General features: G+C 37.8%; 1 protein-coding gene across 2 annotated transcripts in view; it reads left to right on the top strand.

Moving 5' to 3' along the window:
- Positions 1–21,876, top strand: part of LOC139716224 (prokineticin receptor 2-like) — a 134,029-nt gene that overhangs the window by 47,605 nt on the left and 64,548 nt on the right. The window contains exon 1 of one of the 2 annotated variants that reach the window (XM_071627789.1): positions 13,767–14,073. The exons of the other annotated variant lie outside the window; for it this stretch is intronic. The gene's annotated coding sequence lies outside the window, so the exon portion shown is untranslated. Of the gene's footprint in view, positions 1–13,766; positions 14,074–21,876 lie in introns of those variants that run through there. 2 annotated transcript variants of the gene reach the window in all.

Raw genomic sequence — 21,876 nt, 5'->3', positions numbered from 1 at the left:
ATTAAGCATTTCGCTTTAACCCTGACATGCTGGGGGAAGTACGTTCCATGACGATGTCTTCCCACCCAACTCCATGAAAAGAAAAAGAGAAAACCGAGACATGATGAGATGCAATCCACTCTAAGAAAAAAAAAAGAAATGGAAGGACACCAAAACACATCAAATTACATGAAGCAGCAGACGCAAACTTGACGATGTCCAGGACAATCGATCAGAAGCATTCATCGTTTGTGTATGCCCCAATTACCAACAGACCGAACAGTACGCCGCAGTCTGACAGGTCTTGGCAGGTGACAAATTAGTGTTTGGCGCACTGTTGCTTTTTTGCCTTCTTTTTTCATACCCACAAATACATTGGAGGCCAAACTTTGGATAGAAATATGCAACCTATATTCGCTGCTGAAAAACAATATGTGAGTAAAATGAACTAAAAATTCTGACGACTCTGACGTGTACACTCTTGATCGAAAGGACTGTTCTCACGTATGTTTTGTAATATTTTTCCCAGTGGGTACATTGCTTAAAATGGGTCAAATTCTTACCTCATTGCCAACACAGTTTACCATAATTAGAGAATTATAAGCGATAATAAAATTTTGATATCTTTTTTTCCTAAAAAAAACTTCTATTGTGCATCATACCTGTATGACACGTATTCACCATGAGAAGTCATAGGGCAAGTTCGTCTTTTCCATGACTATTGCTAACAATGTAGACGTTACACTCACACACACACACACACACACACACACACACACACACATTATGTCGAAGTTGTAAACTTAGAATGATTAATCACCTTCTGGTCATCAATTTCTATATTTTCTGTAAACGCCGAATATTTTGCGAGGTTATTTTCGCGAATTTCGCGAGTCAGGTGCTATTCGCGAAATTAAAGACACGCGAAAATATTGACTCTGATCCCGATGTGAATGTGACGTACGTGTGTACACTTCTCCGTTCAGTACAGGACTCCACGATCGCGAATTTAACCACTAGCGAAATCGTCTGGAATTCCCGATTCGCGAAAATTTAGACTCGCGAAATATAGTTATAGCGTATACAGTAAAGTGTTGGGAAACTGCTCTTTAAGAGTCTCTACAATTGTTTCCAGACCTATGGCAAATGATTAGGACGCGTTGAAAGTGGGCAAATGTTCGAGTTCTGAGGGAGAAGCTAAAATTTCATTACAGCGCAATGACAGAGCATCTCCGATTTGAAACCAACAATGATTTGTCCGATAAATCATTTGCAAGTATCGTACGTCGTAGCTAGAGCCATCAATTCTAAGATTTGCAAAGTCTACAAAGAAAGGGTTCCTGGCTATTAAGAAGAAAGATAGATGGTTAGAAAGATAGATAGATAGAAAGAGAGAAAGATAGAAAGAAGGACAGATAGATAAATAGATAGATGAATTAAGAGAGACAGAGAGAGAGAGAGAGAGAGAGAGAGAGAGAGAGAGAAAGGCAGAGAGTGTGAAAAAAAATCAAGGCGGCAGACATGCACGGTGATTCATAGATACTGAACGAGCCTGCTCGGGGCGAACACTGATGGATGCTCCCAGCGTAAGAAAACAAACGACAGACTACATGGAACAACAAATTGTGCCAGTGAATAATGGGAGGAGTATTGATTCTAGGATTCCATCGAAATGATTTGGGGGTTAAGCAATTGCTGTTGCTTCTCTTTGCTTTCATTTTCTTGTATACAAATTTCTCGGTGTTCTGTCCATCACTCTTTGAATTATGTTCGACGTAAGAGGTCATTATGTCTTTGCTTCTTAGAACTATCGATCAAAAACAAAATGGTTAATACGCCTTCGCTGAGAAAATATTGTCTGTCTTGTCTTATCAGCATCACCTACTCGTCTGTGAGGTCAGGATTTTCCTTTGACAAGTTTGCATAATAACTTCCAATAACGGGGCATTTATACCATTCCTGAAACGAGGATTTTATTTAACATTGTAACTTTAAGAGCATAATATGTTTACAAATAATGAACAGATGATTATCATTAATGAGGAAAAATTGCCACCAAAAAAGACACTATGAGAGTTCAACTCGCCATACAGATTTCTTTCGTTTGTCTTGCTCATGCTTGTTATAACTGAATTATTTGTATGTTTGATCTCGCATTAGCAGCGGAAGTAAAGCTTTGAAGTAAAGTACTGTGATTGCCATAAAATCAGGTAAATCATACAAACGGAATTTTGTTGTAATTTCTTTACATTCTTCCTCGATGTTGCAAATTGATGATGAGTTTCTATTCTAAAGAAAGAACTGCACATTGAATTAACAATAATTATTATCCTTTTTTTTTCTCAAACTTTCAATGAATGTTTCAATTATATATTTCTGCGTTCCTACATGTATCTGTAGATAATACTTGGAGAAACGTTCCCGGTATACCATAATCGTCATCATCCATCGTTATCCATTATTTGAAAGCATACCTGCTTGAAAAAAAAAAAAGAAGAAAGAGACGCGACATACTGTATTAAAGCACAAAATAATCACATGCAGACTCATGGATGACCTGAATGTCAGGGTCAGCTGTAATTCAATCTCCTCGACACCATCCTCCTTAGCCACGGGGTCGGGCCAGAGAGTGAAATGGCCATTGCACCTCCGCGCGCTGGCTAATGAGTTATAAACCTGATCACTTGAGCAGCGAGGACTGCTCTGGGAGGCAAAGTTATTTTGCCCGGGCATCGACAAGTTTTACAGTTCCCATCGCTTCTTTATCACAAGTGTTACCTTAGTCAAATAAATGTGTGTTCGAGTGACTTTATACGAGAGATGACGTACTTTCGTTGATACTTGCGACTTGTACCCACCTATTCAGGAAGAATGATGTCTGCCTATCATTACATTTGAAGGTACATTTACCAAAAATGTATATGATTCTGTGAATGCATAAATATTTGCACTAGGCCTACACATCAGCGAAGATTCAGGAAAATCGGACAACCCATTCTAAAGTTTTTGGTTAATTCATGTGCCACCATCGATGGATAAGGACTGATTTGATTTGATTTGGTTTATTCACAGAATGCATATACATACATTATACATCATTATAATGGTGTGTACATGGCATAGTCATTTATGTGTCATAATTATAGGCCTATACATTTAGGAGTGGATCGTCATGAAATATTCAAAACTTGACTGGGATGTCCATGCAGTATAGATATGACCTATACGTCTTAATCATTATGTACATAAAACATTACACAAAATTGAAGTATGTACGTTTAGTACATTTTGAAAAGAGGCTACAATTCTTATTTTCACAGTTTGGCAAGGATATTAAAAAAAATATAAAGAGCATTCAACCTTCTTCTTCTTTTTTTTTTTTGCAGCTTCCATGCGTCAGCATAGAACTAGGCCATTTCTTTCAAGATACCGCTGCAAAGATATGGCTGCTGTGTCTTACATGATATCGTTACCATACGAATTGTACGTTACGTACATATCTATAGAAGATGACAGTCAGCCAAGCGAAAAGTTCGAGACAGCCGAAAAATCTATAAATGACAAGTGACAATCTAACAAGACCTTTTAGTATTGTGTAAATGATTGTGTGGACAAAGTAATGATTCAAAAACTTATTGGTGAAATGATAAACGTGTGCTTCAAACACCTCTAGAATTAAAAAAAAAATTAATTGTTGTTGATGATTACGTCGTGTTGGTACCCTTTAATTCTTATTTTTTCGCTTTTTATTTGATTATGTATTCCTCTTGATTGTGTGTCTCGGTCTTGTTCTAAATTCGATGACAACCGAAAAATTGAAGAATGATAAGTTTGATATCACAGACGCATGCACACGTCCGTACAACACACAGATACACACACACACACACACACACACACACACACACACACACACACACACACACACACACACACACACACACCCCAAAGATAGACGCACAGGTACGTACATGCAATGACACATAAGGCACACTTGATTCTACATGCACACAGACATACAAAGCACATGGCATACATGCACTTACACATCACGCAAAGTGAATTTAAAGTAAGGGGTTAGAATTGGGACAAGCTTTATTTGTTTTGAAGAGCGCAGAGCTACAAGTATGTGGAGAATTAGCGTTTCTTATTTCCGTTTTGTATTTGAGTTAGTATCCAGCTGAGTCCTGGAAACGACTTTTGCAGAGACTAGTGCAAACAGCTGTGGAATGCGCACATTAACGTTAGACTTGACGTTTGGGATGACAAAAACAGATTGATCTTTTTGAACTATTCCAATGGAGCTATGAGGGGGCGAGGATATAAAACTCATATAGACACAAAGAAGAGATAGATAGATAGATAGAGAGAGAGAGAGAGAGAGAGAGAGAGAGAAAAGAGGGAGGGAGAGTAAAGGGAACTTGCAGAGAAAAAAACGAGAAGAGAAATGACACAAAATTGAGAATCCAGATTATGGTTCATCGATCGAATTTTGTGTCAGTCCTCTGGAAGAGTATAATGCAGATAAGGTTTGATTCACCCGGATAATGTCACAATACCCGTCTAGCTACGTCTCCATTAGTTTGGTGTTGAGAGATGAAACGGGATTCAGAAAGGCAGTAATGGCTTGTCTCCAGTCTTCAATGAATTTTGTGATACATTCATTGAAGACAAGTCCCATTTATATGGGTTTAACCATCTGAGTGGAGAAATGAGATTGTGACATATTATTGCATGTCACTGATACGCACTATACGTATAGCAACTGCTGACCTGAAAACTACAATGAGCATGACAGAATTGCTGTTAGGAATTACAATCACAAATCTCCCTATTTCTTTCCTTTATGAGTATTACGTGGCATTATTTCTGCATTTTTAACATGTAAACTTGACATCTGCTTGATTGAAATAATGCTCTGATAAATAATTAAAACAGGTTCAGTTCAGTTCAGTTCAAATTTGTTTAGTTTTTTCACAGTAAAATAATATATAAACATGATTACCACTTTCTTCAGTGACAAGAATGATGCATGTAAATCTATACTATGAAAACTATAAATAAAAACTTACAGTAAGGATATATTACAATGGTTGCTGGTAGTAACGAAAGTGAAATAATTGTCAGTATGCATTGTGTGAAAAAAAGGAGGGACCCTCTTAGACTAAAAGATTTGTTGTAAAGATTGAAAACAGCAACTAAGCGGCACAGAAGGTCTGGGAGCCTACTGAGAGACAGGTCTGATGTAGTGTACAATCATAGGTAATTGTAACAGAATACATGAATATCACAAGGAAAAATGAAACCTTGAAATAAAAATGAGGAATCTCAATCGACGATAAAACAAAGAGTTTATACCCATTGGGCATGATAAATAACTAGCGACTTTCCCCTTCCCTCTCACATGTAAAAAGCCAGTGAATCTTTAAATTAAAAAAAATGAAACGTTGTGATAAACGTATTCTACTTCACCTACACTTACTAATAGATAATATTGATGTCCTCGTCCATTCCAGTGTTTAGCAGGATTCACGACCATTGCCAGGCATTCAATCCACTTCAAAAAGTTTATTCATTTAATCGAATCGACTTGAGAATATAGATTTCGGGGGTTTTCCCCTGAGGGATAGCTTAATTTCAGCTGCGATTGATTCTTTCCGTGTTCCAACTCTAATAGGGTGGTTTTTGTTTTTGTTTTTGTTTTTGTTTTTGCCTCTCATTTCGCGCTGATAACATCAGGAATGATTTTTAAAGACGAGAAAAAGGGAAATGCAACATCGATTTATCTTAATGCACCAAAAGGATGAAACGCCTGTCATATAAAACATCGATAGCCACTGTACAGCACGATGTGGTAAGCTTGTACATTTGAAGTGGCTCCAGTGACCTCATTAGAAGTTGAATGATCCATGTTTCACTTTGATGGTAAGAGAGAGGGAGAGAGAGACAGCGGGAGAAGAAGAAGATGCTTGGGAGAGACAGAGGGAGAGAGATGATTGGGATAAGGTGGAGTGAATAAGATGAAACGACCACAGGACTTCCGACTTAACTGATGCTTGGAAGAAGAAGTTGCGAGAACGACAAAATAACAAGAATCTCATAATCAATTTAAAGAAATTTGAACATGGTAGCGGTAATCAATTATTTTTAAAAAATGAAGTAACCTAACTGAACTTCTATTATGTCACTTACTGTCTCTTATAACGAAACCCTCCAGAGTGACCAATCAGTCGGCCACTTTAATTGATAATACTTTTTTGTTGTAATATTACCCCTCCCCCTCCCCTCACCCATCAGCCATTGTTTTATCGAATATATATTAGACCATTACCTTGTTTTTACCATTGTTCTACGCACCGTAAAAACTTTTAAAAACACAATGGAAAGCACTAATAGAAAGATCACACCCATCAGTATTGCAAATATTAAAGATGACCTGAGTTTAGTTTATATTATATATATATTATATTAGTTTATATTTCGGAGGCCACAAGTTCATCACATTATATCAATAGATCAATGATATCATACACAAATTCCGACCGACTTATTCGGAAAAAATATATTCCTTTGTTTATAGATTTTCAAGCTTCCTCTACGCCCGATCAACCCTATTCTAACTGGACTATTTGAGACCAAGTTTTTTAAGGGGGGGGGGGGTAGTCAATTTGACCCCCCCCCCCCCCCCCCCCCCTTCAGATCTGGGCCGCCGATAGCGCGATCGCTGCAAAATTGTGCCCGAACATAGAGCCGGATGTCAACTACAAGATTATATGGTCATACAATAGAAAAATATTGATTTTCTATTTTTAATAAATCAATTATGCAAATGTATGCATGAAATCATATTTTCGCCTGTAAATTCGTTAAAGAGACTGAAGGATTGCTGAATTTTTGTGTCAAAATTCCTCAAGACACATCAAACAATTTTCTTGCAAAAAAGTAGCACATTCAAAGTTAATTTCTTTTTTTATTGTTTTGTTAATTTCTTATGCGTTTTATTGTTTTTCGACCTTTTGTTTCCTATTGGATTTTTTTCCCCAAAAATTTGTTGCAGGCACTTTTTCAAGCTTATCTTCATTAGAATTGATTGATTTCAATTATTAAAAGTGAAAATACTCTAATTCATATCAATTAAAAAAAACACAATTTGCGTTGGACTTGCACACAATATCACGAAACGATGAATTTCAGCTGTTTTCGGGTTGACATGCATATGCAAACATTACGTAACTTCAAAACAGTGTACCTGGATGTCGCAAATTTGGTCTCAAAATATGCTGGAGACTTCAATAAAAAAAAGTTACGAAATGGCGCGGCATAATCTTTGCGCGTTGCAGAATAATGGTGCGAAATGTGGGGGGGGGGGGTCAATTTGACCCCCCCCCATTTGAGATAGGGTTAATCGTAACAGTAATCGATATCATACAGATAGAATAAAAAAGACTGAAGAGTCCCATCATGCGTACACTGCATTAGAAATACATTCTTAGCAAGACATTGCGTGTTGCAAAAATACAATGCTTTGACGATAAGATATTTCGTTCAAAAATGTTATCAAGATACATGGAAAATTATAAAGTAACAAAATTAAATCATTTCATCTGGACTTACTGTTTTGATTCCGAGAACGGTTTCACGTCAGATCCTGGACGTTTCATCAGCTCGTCTGATTTGGTGACGCACTGTCGACTGTATTGTTTGGTGTAAGTCTTTTTAATTCTTTTTTTATTGTACAGGTTATAAAGAATGATTAGATACTGTTTCAAAGATCTAAAGATAATAGAAATGCTGGATATAATGTACTAAGATATTGAAGATTTTTTAGTTTATATTTTCAACTTATCTTTTACAAAATTCAGCTGTCTCAAATGATATGCAAGTTTCTAAAGTAATCTCTATTTAAAAAAGATAATTAAAAGAAAAATATTTGTTACTATCAACCAATTTCTTTGCTACATTTCTCTCTAAATTGGTTGAAAAAATAGTTAGATCTTAGATTATTAGAATTCTTTAATTTTCATGATGTCAGTTCAAACAACACACAACTTGGTTTCAGTAAAAAGCATTGCACGTCTCATGCAATTCTTACTTTTATTCAAAAAAAAAAAGTTGCAAAAGCTTTAGACAAAGTCCAGCATACAGCACATTGTACAGTGTATTCCTGAACCTCTCCACAAGGCCTTCGACACTAACATCCAGACACACTTCACCACAAATTATATCATTACGGTATACGTTGGTAGGCATTGGCGTGGTCCTGGAGCTACTTTAAGAATCACAAACTTGTTTCCATTAATGACCACTTTTCTTCCCAACAAGATTAGACTGCAGTGTCCCCCAAGGCAGCTTACTCGACCCATTGTTATTCATTACGTCAACGACAATCAAAATTTCTTCCTTTTGTACTGTTTGCGGACGACTCAAACGTTTTTCTTTCACACTCAAACACTCACTTGTTAGCTCATACCTTAGTCTCCGAATTCGAAAGTCTACTTTCTTGGATCAGAGCAAATGAATTGACATTAAACCTGAAAAAATAAAATGTATGATTTCTAGCAATTCATTAGATAAGCTACCAATGCATATCACCTTAGATGCGTATCCGGGCAATTACCCCGAGAGGGCAATTACCCCCCGGCTAAATACTGGTTAGTGGTAAGCTTAGAGTAACGATTAGGGTTAGGGTTAGGGTAAGGGTTAGGAGTTTGAGTTAGGGATAGGATTAGGTTCAGGATTAGGATTAGGATTAGGGCCAGGGGAAGGGTGCGGGGTAATTGCCCAGGGGGTAATTGCCCTAGACCCCCTTAGATGGCATATCAGTCCTGGAAATCGTGTCCACTACGACATTTTCAGGACTAACCATAGACAATAAATTTTCCGGATAACCTCATATTGATAGTGCCTATCGAATTGATCTCAAAACAAAGAAATCATTAAAAGATTAAAATTTCGTTTTTCATCAACCACCCTTTTGATATTCTTCTCTAACTTTGATTCTACCCTACTCAAACTATGGCATTTTGACATGGGGACATTTCTCGACAGAATATTCTCCTACAGGAAAAAAAAAGATTTTTCATACTTCTTCAAAAAAAAATCTGTCATTTATTCCGCCTTTGCTTTAGTCAATTCATGTACAAGCTATTACCTGAAACGCTACCTCCTATTTTTCCGACATATTAAGAAAAAATAAATTCCTAAGTATCCTACTTGTCACTCAACCGAAATTCACTTGCCATTATTGAAACAAGAACCATTCTCACCATTCTATTTTCACACCCTAAGTATGTGAATTGTCTTGATGACAGTCTTAAATCTGCGGCAAGTATTTCGTCATTTAGAGCTAGACTGAAATCGTTTCTTTGAAGTTAATATAACGGGTCTTCAGAGTACCATCATCAACCTTAAAGTTTTCAGTCATCCAAAAATTTTCACTTTAGTCTACAATCCAATTCTGACGCCATCCAGTGCGCGTATTTTCCCCCTCCCGTAATTTGCGTTCTGTGCGAGATATATGTCTCTTTCATCAACAGTTTTCCTCAGTGATCCGTTTTAAATTGAACTCATGACTCCTTCCTCCCTCCCCCATTTGTTGCTGCAAGAAGGCGACATGTGTAGAGCTTGGTTGGGATTTGGTGTTTGTTGTCGATGTCGTATGTTTTGTTATATGTTTTGTTATATGTTTCTCTGTTGCCAATATTTTTTCTGTACCTTACAAATAATTACCTTGACGGGAATGCATATTCCAAGCCCTGCTTTTTAGCTTTCCCTTCATTTTCAACATTATTAGGTATTAATATCATGCATCTTTGCTCTAAAACCTTTAATATTGTGGCAGTATAATTATTTTGACATTATTTAGAATATATAACTTAAACGTATTTGTTTAGATGATATGTTTTGTAATTTATAAATACATACATTACTGTTGTTGTTGTTTAAAATTGATATGAGTAAACGAAATAAAATGAGATCGTCACTAATGTCACTTAACTTCAAGCTGAAACGTTATATTCGTGTTAATGCTGACAGAATCACTTGCAGTTTGCTCTGGAAAGGACAAACACTTCACTGAAGAGCTTTGTTATGCACACACACACACATACACACACACACACACGCACGCACACACATGTGGGTGTGTGTGTGTTTGTGTGTGTGTGTGTGTGTGCGTGCGTGTCGCTGCACCTGTGAATCAAGCCTGGTTTTATCGGCATTAGACTCGCCCTACTTCGTTGTAGATGTTCTGTCACATCAGGCTTTCCTCCCATCTAGCACAGGATTGAACTTCCAGTGATCCTTTGCTATTGAATTACAATCATACCGAGAGAAATCTCATTTCAGCCATCAGCTTCTGACTTGTCATCTTGATTAACCCGAAGAGAGAGATGTGCAGATGGTGATGGTATATGGAGTGGCAGAAAGTGAGAGAGAAGGGGGGAAAAAGAAAGGGGGAGGGGGAGTGGAGATGATTGCAAGACATGAAAAAAAAAAAGAATGGAAAGGACTGCACGGATACATGTTACCGTGGTTACCATTATCTGTGACTTCAAGAATTATAGATGTTGCTATGGTATATGAGCCGCGACGAAGAAAGAAAGGACACTATGAAACAGCATATAGAAGAAAAGACAAGGAAAGAGAGAGAGGGGGGGGGGGAGGGTGAGAGGGGAGAGAGAGAGAGAGGGAGAAAGGGGGGGGGGGGGAGGAAGAGAAGACCCACCGCAGTCCTGGTAGTAGGTATATCCCTACACACGCCAGCAGTAATCCAAGATTGGTAAGAAACTCAATCAAGAAGGCAGGGAGTGTGTCTCCGCTCCACGCCGGGATCAATTACGATCACACCGCGAAAGCATTTGAAAGGATGTTGGATGGTAGAGGATTTCTCATAGTGACCTTCCAACGAAAATGAAAAGGACACGATGTACGATCATACTACCAATCTCGTTTTGGAACAGTCTCCTCCACCACCATGTGGCCCACTTTCATATTTTGCAAGTTTTGATTTCCGGGAAATGTCCTTTGTAAAGAGTCATTTTGCTTCAGGATCAAGGTTTCGTGTAACTCAGGTCCCCATTCATGTGACGAGAAAATGATGACCCATTGCTCGCCAGGTCTGCTCATTATTCTTTCGAAGTTCGAACACGTGACAACGATAACATTCAGCCACCCTTTCTGAGAAATATGATCCACTGTGTTTAATATACCAGATTAAAGGTCATTCGTGATGATGCAGTCAATATATTTCAATACCAGTGATGCATTGTAAGTGCGAGCTCGTACGTTAAAAATGTTGCAATAATATTAGAATAAACGCAAACAAAGGGATATTTACCAAAAATGAATATAATATGTAAGTCAAAAATTGGGCAAAGAAAATGGGATTCCAACGGAAATCGAACCCCGAGACCTCGCGATTGCTCGACCGGTGCTCTACTGAGCTATAGCCCCATATTGTTAGTCCCAGAAACCCTTACTTCTCAATGCTCGTGTGGTCAGAAGATATTGTAGTGTGTGTGTGTGTGTGTGTGTGTGTGTGTGTGTGTGTGTGTGTGTGTGTGTGTATTTGTGACACACACACACACACACACACGCACACACACACACACACTCACACAAACCTGACATAAACATGTAAATCCGAAGGATGTCAATCAACTTGGGGATAAGGGATCACCGAAGTGATGCAACTTTGTTTTTTCTTTATTTATGTGTAGCAAACGCAAACAAAGGGAAACTAACCGGAAATGAATATAGGGCCTACATGTAATTCATGAGTGAAACATTGAGCAAAGAAAATGAAATTTCAGTGTCGGCATATTTTCTGCATTTTTTCTGTCTACCATATTCTTTGCTCAACGTTTCACTTCAAAATATTGTGCCATTTAGGGCTCAATATGCAGGAAAATGATAAATAAAGCAATTTTTATTAATACTCTAGTACTTTATTGTAGCCATGACATTCGTGACCCTACAAACTACATTTTCACGAAAGATTATCTTACTTGTTGAGCATTTTGGAAACTTCGTAGGTTGCAGGAAGTTGCATTTTGTTTGACGTACTTCTAATTCTTATGGTGGTAAAGAGGGTTTTTTTTTTTTATTCCGCCACCTCTTTCCCGTCACTGCTTCTTTCTTTATCACTTATAGTTTTATCATCGTCCTTATCGTCATCAGGACTATTTCACTCGACAGCAATTGGCTCTTCGTTTCTTCTCGTTCTTTCTTTTTTCCTCCTCTTTTATGGTCTTTCTTGGATTTCTCTGAAACTTTTGCCAGTAAATCCCAGTTCAAATGCGATCCTCTCCCAAATATAATATATATGTTGTTCAATTGACCTGACCCTTTTTAATGCGAAGGAACGAAACAAGTACTCCCTCCCGTATCCTCACTGGTTTTCTCATAAATCACCAGGGCAGAGATATCTGCGACTGCTCTGCTTGCAATAAAGCACGCTGGCAAAATAATTTTGGTGTTGTCGTTAACTTGATGGAATAAAAGCATCCTTGAAGCCAGTCGGTAGTTCGTGCCCACGGACCTTGTTTCGTTTTTCGATGCTCGTACGTGAAACAATGAATAGATATAGGTCTAGTAGGTCATTGACTCAAACAAAAATGAAATATTCAGACTATACCACAAAGAATTTAAAGTATCCGAGATTACTTTTGTCTAGCTGCAGATCACTTTTGTTCAATCTTCTTGTGTGATCGTTTCATGAAATGCTCCTCGGGTTGTTCTTTCTGTTTGGATCTTTACTGACTTTATCGAATAATAAAAACTGCAATGTAATATTGAAGTTAACACCAGTGAGTGAAGGATTGTGAGTAATGAATACATATAGTTTAAATTTCATATATCTTCCGAAAAGGAGGAACAGAAAGGGAGGGGGGGGGGGGGGGGGGAGGAGAGAGAGAGAGAGAGAGAGAGAGAGTGCGAGAAGCTAGGGGTCCCGACCGTGTACAGAACCAGTGTAGCTCCTTCATTATTTATTCATTGCGAAACGGTGAAGTATTCAACGGACGTAGCTAGTTATATATGTATGTATGCATATATATATATATATATATATATATATATATATATATACATTTATATATATAAATATATATATGTGTATATATACATATATATATGTATATATATATATATATATATATGTATATATATATATATATATATATATATATATATATATGTGTGTGTGTGTGTGTGTGTGTGTGTGTGTGTGTGTGTGTGTAGGTCTATGTATATAAATGCAAGAGATCGATCCCTACCCAAACGTACGCGGCGTCTCATTGTGAAGCATATAAGATTATGTGGAAGAAATCAAGTTTGAGTCGGACGTTGCTCTCTACTTTGCTTTCGCCTGCCATGGCCTTCATCACAAGATCTACCAAGAGAACATCTTACAGTAAAAGTCCAGATGGAATGATGTGCCATGATATAATAGGTGTAGTATCATACAGTGCAATATTATACAATTCTTCTGAAACAACAGCTTCGCACAAAACTAATCAAATACTTCAACACAGAAACGTAATCTAACAATGTCTAGTCAACAGAAATATGCTCCGAACCATACAAAAATATATTAAAATCCTGTATTATACTTCCATAAATTATATATATGTGAGTGTGCGTATGTGTTTTTTCAGTCGTTGTTGTTTCTTTTTTTTAACGCAACAGTCATGGGCGGGAAACCGCGCCGTCTCCATTCCAGCGTAGCTGAGAAATACGAAAACGCCACCAACTCTTCCACGCAGTCAGGCGATCGAATGCAGGACAATCGCAGAACCAGCTGTAGCCTGTCAACTGCGGGAGTTTCTTCGTGTCGTCTTATGAGACTCGTTCACTTCTTGCTGAAGACGTTGAGTATTGCCAATTCGGATAACCATGCTTAAAACCAGGGAGAGCTTCACGTTACAGTATATTGAGTTACCGTGCTACGCTTAAGTCATTTCGTACCAGTATCTAGTGTTTTAGCTTGTCTTTTACAGATTCCTTCGCAGATAGATCGAACTGAACATCAAGTCAGAAAACTTTACGTACTTCTAAAACTGCACATGATCTGACGCTATATCATCTTCATTGGTAAGTTCACTTCGACATTCAAGTGATTTGCTGTAGACTTGCATCAGGTGTACAGAAGTCGATGAGAGTGAGGTATTCTGCATTTTATGTCATCCTTTAGATAACTGCAAATATTCATCATGTTGATTACAAAGGACGAAACTTAACTACTGAAGGAATATTCATTGGCTAGATCAACTCCATGGACATTTATATGTCAACTATAATGAGATTACATTAACCGAGCGTGTGTTTTACAACTTGATTCACAGACAAGGTCATTCACTGTTCCAGTGGACTGTAACCTGTCCCTGGAAGCACTATGATGTTCTTTCCTCAAAATCAAATGTCAAAATCTGCCACTCATTGGTGTCCTTTCTGAACATCCACAGCTTGCACTTATCATTGTTGTACGACATCATAGAAGCTCTTTTGAATATTCATTCATCCACGCAGGCTCAGACAAACGTACACACATATCATATTTTAAGAAAAGGATGAAGAAGCATGATTTCGGCAAAATGTTAACATTATGTGAAAATTGTTAATGTATAAATAGTTGCGGACTTGATTAAAAAAAAAGAAATGTTCTTCTTGATCGCCAAAATATGTATTGGTCTGTGATGAAGAATAGGTATACACGTATATGACATGAATGTATGTGTATTATGGATATACATGTATTTTAGTTAATGTATGTGTATCTACTTTTGCGTATACACATGAATTTTCTTTAATGGATCTTGTAAAAGAAATTAGTCAAAGCAAACATGACATATCTTTTGTGTGGTTCGTAGCACTTATCAGCAGGAGCTGCTGGTGCTTTTCTAATTTCCTTTCCGTTTTTGCGATCGAACTTGTACAGGGCGGATCATCGACTCCGTGATCAAAATATTATCGTTATGGTTTTGACGTGAAATTAACTTGTCCTGATCGCAAAACCCACCTAAAATAACCATTTTTTTGTTGAATAAAGTTTAGAATGAGCTGTCCAAAAGAATATACAATACATGTCAGCGTATTAGCTGTTTCAAAGCTCACCTATATGTGTTATTAGATGAAAGCGGTAACTATACCGCCCCATGCTATATAATCGGAACTCTGCTAGATAGATAATGAGCTTATTCAGATACATCTGCCGATTTGTCGTATAAGTCCTAGCCCGCAGGTGCTAGGTTAAATCGATATGACTAAATCATCGTTTTGCAAACCGCTGTAACCAGTAGACGGGAGTGGCCTGTCGTGAGCGGTTTGGCCTTTCAAGACTCTCCGCTGGCCAGGTGTTCTTAACTGTTGTTATAAGTTGCTCCATCCCTTTCTATTTCATGCTTTCAATGTTTCCATTATCCTATTATGCCATTGCGTTCGACTACCTATATAGTACAATGTAGGGCTTCAGCATCCGTTTACGTTTGAAGAGCAGTACTCATTTAACGAAATTATGAACAAAAGGTATTTTTGTTTAAGTTTGATGATTTCGCAACCGAACTGTGAATATCAAGGAGGGAAGCAAAAAAAGAAAAAGAAAAAGAAAAAGAAATCCATATTTAAACAAAATATCAACCACTAATACTTCTTGTCCTTATTTCGGTTAAGTTTTGCTGTTCGAGGATAAGTGTGGGATCAATGTTGTAAGATACACTTGTATGTCAGAAAGATTGAAGGACGACGATTACTTGATATAGTTATTAGCCTTTCCTCTAGTCTGCCTTTCTCAGAGGGATTTTATATGCGCCTGGATGGTTCTTTCTTTCTCATACCGGTCAACTTGATTAATGTTGTTATTGTACATTTCAACTTTGATAAGATCACTTTTCATGAATAATTCTTAGTATTCAAGGACCCATAATCTTCTGGAAGCTGCCTCAGGATAACTGTTGCCCAAAGAGGTGCATTGTATGAGAAATATTGCACGTTTTTTAGATTGTAATATGCATTCTAAGAGTACCTTCAGTATATTTGTACCAACCTAAAGCTCAAACCTAATTGACATGTTAAACAGTTAATAGCTAATATACGGATATCAGCCATGCCGTCGTGGGAGTTAGATCAACCCCTTGTCTAGTTACGACACCATCCTAATTAGTTATGTGCCACTCTGCCTTGACTGGACTGACGTACGGATAACATTGTGCCTGCATGTATTGATAAGGTCGATATCTGTTCCGACATAAATTTTCTTGAACAGTACGGACATTTAATGTTTAGCGACTCCATTTAAGATCAACACGTATCATTTTGTTTGTACAACCAGGAAAGGGGTGGATATCCTCCCGTGGTCACGGACGTAATTCCAAGCGGGGCTACAGTGTACAAGAACCTAGTACATCTAGTGCTGATGAAATTTCCTTTATAACCATGTTTATGCGAACATGTATCAGCAGTGTCATATTTTCAGCAAGTCGTGTATTCCATGTGTTCAGTGCTCTTCAAAAATTACCGTTTGTGTTAAGACATTGTCACACACTCACACACACACACACACACACACACACACACACACACACACACACCATTATGTCTAACCAATTCTACGCATAGGGAATCGAGAACACTTGTAGTCTAAATTGAATTACGTGCAAACAGCATAACGTCTAGAACCTTTCCAAACGCATATGAGAAAAAAAAATAGCCAAGGTTCGCCTTCCTCACAAAAATCAATGGAAAGCGCTATGTTACAGTAATCTACTATAGATGTGAATTGCGTGCGGGCGCTCTCTCTGTCTCTTTCTCTATCTCTTTCTCTCTATCTAAATTTAGGAACTCGTTCCTAGGTCAGGCTATTTTGATATTGATTTTCATTTTAAATGTCAGATTTATTTTTGTTCACTTGTCTCTAAAAGCTCTATAAAACCTGCTTGATCAATGACTGCAGTACCTTTTGTGAGTCATAGTTATGTGTTATGAATCAGTGTATGTCAGCATGAGGCATTTTCATGTTTTCCAATGGTAACCATGGGATACTGCACAGTAGAGACTTAAAATTTTTCTTCCAATCCAATGATAATGGAATTCACCCTTATCAAAACCAAAGAAATCAAACATCCCTCAAAAACTAAACGTTCACAAGGAAGCTTGGTGTATTCGTGAAGAATACAACAGATCTTCGGAGTCTGTGTTTAAAAAGAACATTTTATTGGAGAGTAATCGGACGGTTCTGTTACGTGCTTTAAACATCCTTAGATCGCCATGAACGTTGCACACTTTCTCAAACATTCGTTAGGTTGCTCTCCGGTGATTGATAAAGACGGCATACTTGGTAATTGGGGATTAGTCCGATCAAAAATCCTGTAGTGGTAAATGAAAAGGTGAACAAGTAACTGACATACTGACAACGAAAATCTTTAAGCGTTGGAAACTAGAGAGTACCCGTTAATCATGCACATGATTTTGGCAGGAAATCGCCAAACTATAAGTCACAGCAAGCACAGCGAGAGCACTGTGTTTAGATGAGGTTTTGCTACTGAATGTGAAATATATTGATTCATACATTAGTCGACAAGAGTAATACATACGCACACACACACACACACACACACACACATATATCATATATATATATATATATATATATATATATATATATACAGTCAAACCTGTCTATAGCGGCCACCCAAGGGATGCGGAAAAAGTGGCCGTTATAGACAGGTGGCCGCTACAGACAGGTAATCCAACTTTGTGTGCATTGCCTACATGTACATGTATGCGTGTATGAATGCACACGTGTGTATCATGCATAACACAATGCCGGTGTTTGTGAAATTGTTGCACAGTATACATGTAGCATGTGCACAGTGGTGAAGAAAGCTTAACACTAGTGCATTATTATGACTGAATAAGTGGTGAATGCAGCAGTGGCGATCACTCATTGTTGCCCAGGAATGACTGGCACGGCTAAAAAGCAGAAACACATGCTGAATTATCGGCTCGGCTACGGCTCCATCGGGTTTTTGGCCGCTATAGACAGGTTAAAATCTACCGCGGGAAACAAAATTTGTGGCCGCTGGCCGCGTTAGACAGGTGGCCGCTATATACAGGGTCTTTAACATGGCTTTTCTCTCGGGGGGATTTTTCAGTGGCCGCTATAGACAGGTGGCCGCTATAGAGAGGTGGCCGCTAAGGCAGGTTTGACTGTGTATATATACATACATGTGTGTGTGTGTGTGTGTGTAAACATATATTAATATCTAATATAACCTTATATTTATATACAGTCAAATCTGTTTATAGTGGCCACCTAAGGGAAACAACAAAAGTGGCCGCTATAGACAGGTCGGTGGCCATTTTGAATTTCAATAAATCCCTACTTGCACTTTACAATAGCAGAAAATACCGCATGTTATTCTTAAAACACAACAACCAGCAAATAAGTTTGCATGTGCAGCTATTATGGGGATTTTTGTTGTACAATTTACTTCATTTTTCTTTGCCTGCTCCTTTTTTTTTAAACAATATTTCGGGCCTGAGGAACTGCTCTAGTTCGTACCGGTTTGCATGAATGGGGTTCATGAGTGCAGAGTTCGATGGAGATTGATAATGTGTGAAGCTGACGTAAACAACACACAATACCTAGACAAGTACCATAATAAATATGTCCTTATTCAAAGGGATTTTAATCACTAATTAGTCTGCATTTTTGGGTAAAATTCTAAGATGTCATTAGGAGTTGTCTTTGCCTTTGTAGCATCTATTCAGGGCGGCATTACAGAAGCCTAGATCTAATCTTGTCAAGTTAGTCGTAGGCGGCTTTTCGTGGCAAAGAGCTGCATTAATTTTGTCAGTCATGTCTGTGTGACTCGGTAGAATTCACACAAGAAACGTAAAACCATCATGTTTATGGCTGATTTAACGGTTTAGCTAAATGTTTATGGCCGCTATACGCAGGTAGATATTCACCACGGGATACAAAATGAATGGCCGCTGGCCGTGTTAGGCAGGTGACCGCTATATAAAGGGTCCATAATACAGCAATTTCGTGCGGGGGGATTTTTCAGTGGCCGCTATAAGCAGGTGGTCGTTATAGAGAGGTGGCCGCTAAGACAGGTTTGACTGTATATCAATTTTGCATAAAGAGTTTCTTTTCCAAAAGATGCTAACTCCGCTTTTAATGGGAAGGAGAGAAATCTTGACTTTTATTTCAAGCTTATCTTAAGTGTTTTCATGCAATGACTTTATGTCTTATAATGGGATAAAGAAAATGTGACTAGGAAAAGTTTAAGTGTCTACAGTGATTCTTAAAGAATTGGTATTTTATCGTATCTATTTTAGCCATAATGGTCTTACTGTGTAATGACGGTGGTTTGAATGTACAGGTGATGTGATAAATGCATGATCAAAATCACACGTGTATAGACGTAAGGCCGATCTGGCTTCCAACTGACTATATTGGTCATCTTAAATTACAAAAACAATCCAATTCAGATGTACTGAAATGGATGTCGAGTTAATTCACATTGCTTATTTAGGAGCTGTACTTCCTTGACTTTGTTACCAGATCCGACTGCCTTTGGGCATGCAACTTGAAGCCTCTTCAGCTTACTAATTGTGGTACTCACTTGATGTAAAACATCACCCAATTTAAATGAATTCCTCTCCGGGATCAGAATGTACCTTTATTGATTCTCTAAGGCGGCGAATATCAGTGGCAGTGTAAAATTGGATGCATACCTGTAACCGGATATAGATGTTCTATCCTTGAAAAAAAAAAACCAAACAGTACCCGATATGGAAGACAAAGCGTATCACAAACAACTTATCTTTCAGGTTTTAGGAGGAAATATTACGACCAGAATGCGCGAAAGCTTGACAAATATAATAGGCGTAAGATATCAACCAGAAAGACAAGATTACGTTTCATTCTTTCAATTAATGTCAGTTATTTTTCATCGACCAGAGTCAACAACAATCCCTTTTGGTACAATCAGTCAAATTGTCCTGCTACGTTTGCTGATTAAGGCCGTTTGAGGTAAGTCCCTGTCTGTTTGTCCTTTCCTTCCTGTTTTTTTTTCTTGTTTTGCCTTTGCACTATTAACCTTTGAATAATATTATAATCCAAAATGGGAAATTAGTTTAGTACTTTTTTCTATTCAAAAATAAGACACTGCTGTAAACCAATATGTCATACCTGTGTCTCAGTAGTATTGTGATACGTTTAATTTCTCCTTTTGTTTGAGAGAGAGAGAAAAAAAAAAACATGTTTCCCATACAGCCTTATTTGAATGAAATGAAAAACAAGGATACCACTACAGCAAACGAGAAAAACCAGATCCTTCAGGAACAGAAAAATCAAAAGCCATAGTGGTAAGTCATTCCAAGTGTGTCAACAAAGAGGCAAATTAAGAAAACTTTGTTGTGTGATTATAAATACAATTCAATTACATCAACGTCAAGATAATCATTTGGCTACAAAAATGTAAAGTTACAAACGATATTGAAGTGAAATTTATTTGAAAAAAGATAGGGAGTGATATTATTCATCCTTTCCTCGAAGCATTGTGCTTAAGTCCGTCGTTGACCGGAATGTTTTGTGGGGCATATTGTGGATACCCACTGTCAAGGCATTTACAGAGATGTCCCCGGGAAGCAGACAAGAGTCTGTACATCTACTGCTCAATCTCCTGAGATAAACATCACGTCATAGTCCCCATACAGTTGTCGTACTTTCACTATTAAAGTCAAATGTTTGAGACTTGTCTTGCGAGAGAAAGATCGGATTCGAGAAGGCAGTGGGCATCTCGAGTGGAAATTGGCTGGTAATTGGTAGGAGCGGGTCGGTTGGTTCTCGAAATTGTTATATTTGGGTTGCCAACCCTCGAGACAGGCTGGATGTCGCACCCAGAGGATTACTTTGATATCTTTTGAACAAGATGAAGCCTTGGAGCTCCTTTAACAAAGGGACAGGCACCACTACATATCAGAAGACAACTCTTTTCGTAAGATGATAGTAGTACTGCAACGTTTTTAATGGCGAGATATTCTGAGTATGAGAAAACAAAGTGAAACCAGATGAATGTTGTCGATTTAAGATTAGTCACACGCACTGAATTAATAGCGATATCTCGGCGCATATCTTGTTAAATAAATATTTATATGAGCCTGCTTCCATCCATTATTTATATCTCGTGTACTCACTGACCTGTAGAAATGGGCCAAAACATTAGCTTTTGTCTGCTCATGTCTTCTGTGTCCTTTTCAACTTGGTTTGGTGGCCTCCTGTTGCTTACGAGAACTTGATCTTAATTCTACTGGAGGTTCCTACATTCAGAGGTGGCAGGCTTAGATTGAATTGGCTAGCTTCTGTTTTTAGAGGGCGTGGCTAAATGCTACAATATTGATGTCATTATACCTTCCGTATACGATATGATGGTACGTCCGGCATTGTACTTCTTTATCCTTCTCGGAACTATAGCAAAAAGTTATATGAATTCATGCAACTGTTTTCATATGCATATAGTAAAAATATATATTACTTGTTAGTAATACTGAACTCTATGAGTGTGTGTCAATCATAGCTCGTTGTGTGAAGTTAGTTTCCAACTTGATGTCACAGTTCGATTTTCGTTGTTTCATTGAATACGAACATTTTCTGTGTGAATTTCAAAGAAACCTTGAAAACTTTCAAAGCAAAATGCTATTACCTTTCCTTCAACTATACAAAGCCCTACAACCTTCCCATAGCTTGTATTTCAATCGTTCCCTCGTACTGATTAGATAAAAACATTGGTGGTAATATTTGAATCAGAATTTATCTTCCATGAATGAGTACGTAAATGTTAAAAAATATACATATTATGTTCGCTTCTCACAGTAAAACTGCCTGAGAGC

The sequence above is a fragment of the Diadema antillarum genome, unplaced genomic scaffold (genome assembly GCF_040938485.1).
Source record: "Diadema antillarum isolate AM-2024a unplaced genomic scaffold, OU_Dant_1.0 scf00000063, whole genome shotgun sequence".
In the NCBI taxonomy this organism is placed as follows: domain Eukaryota; kingdom Metazoa; phylum Echinodermata; class Echinoidea; order Diadematoida; family Diadematidae; genus Diadema; species Diadema antillarum.
The sequence above is the reverse complement of the archived record's forward strand: the minus strand, read 5'-3'. Positions and strand labels throughout refer to the sequence as shown.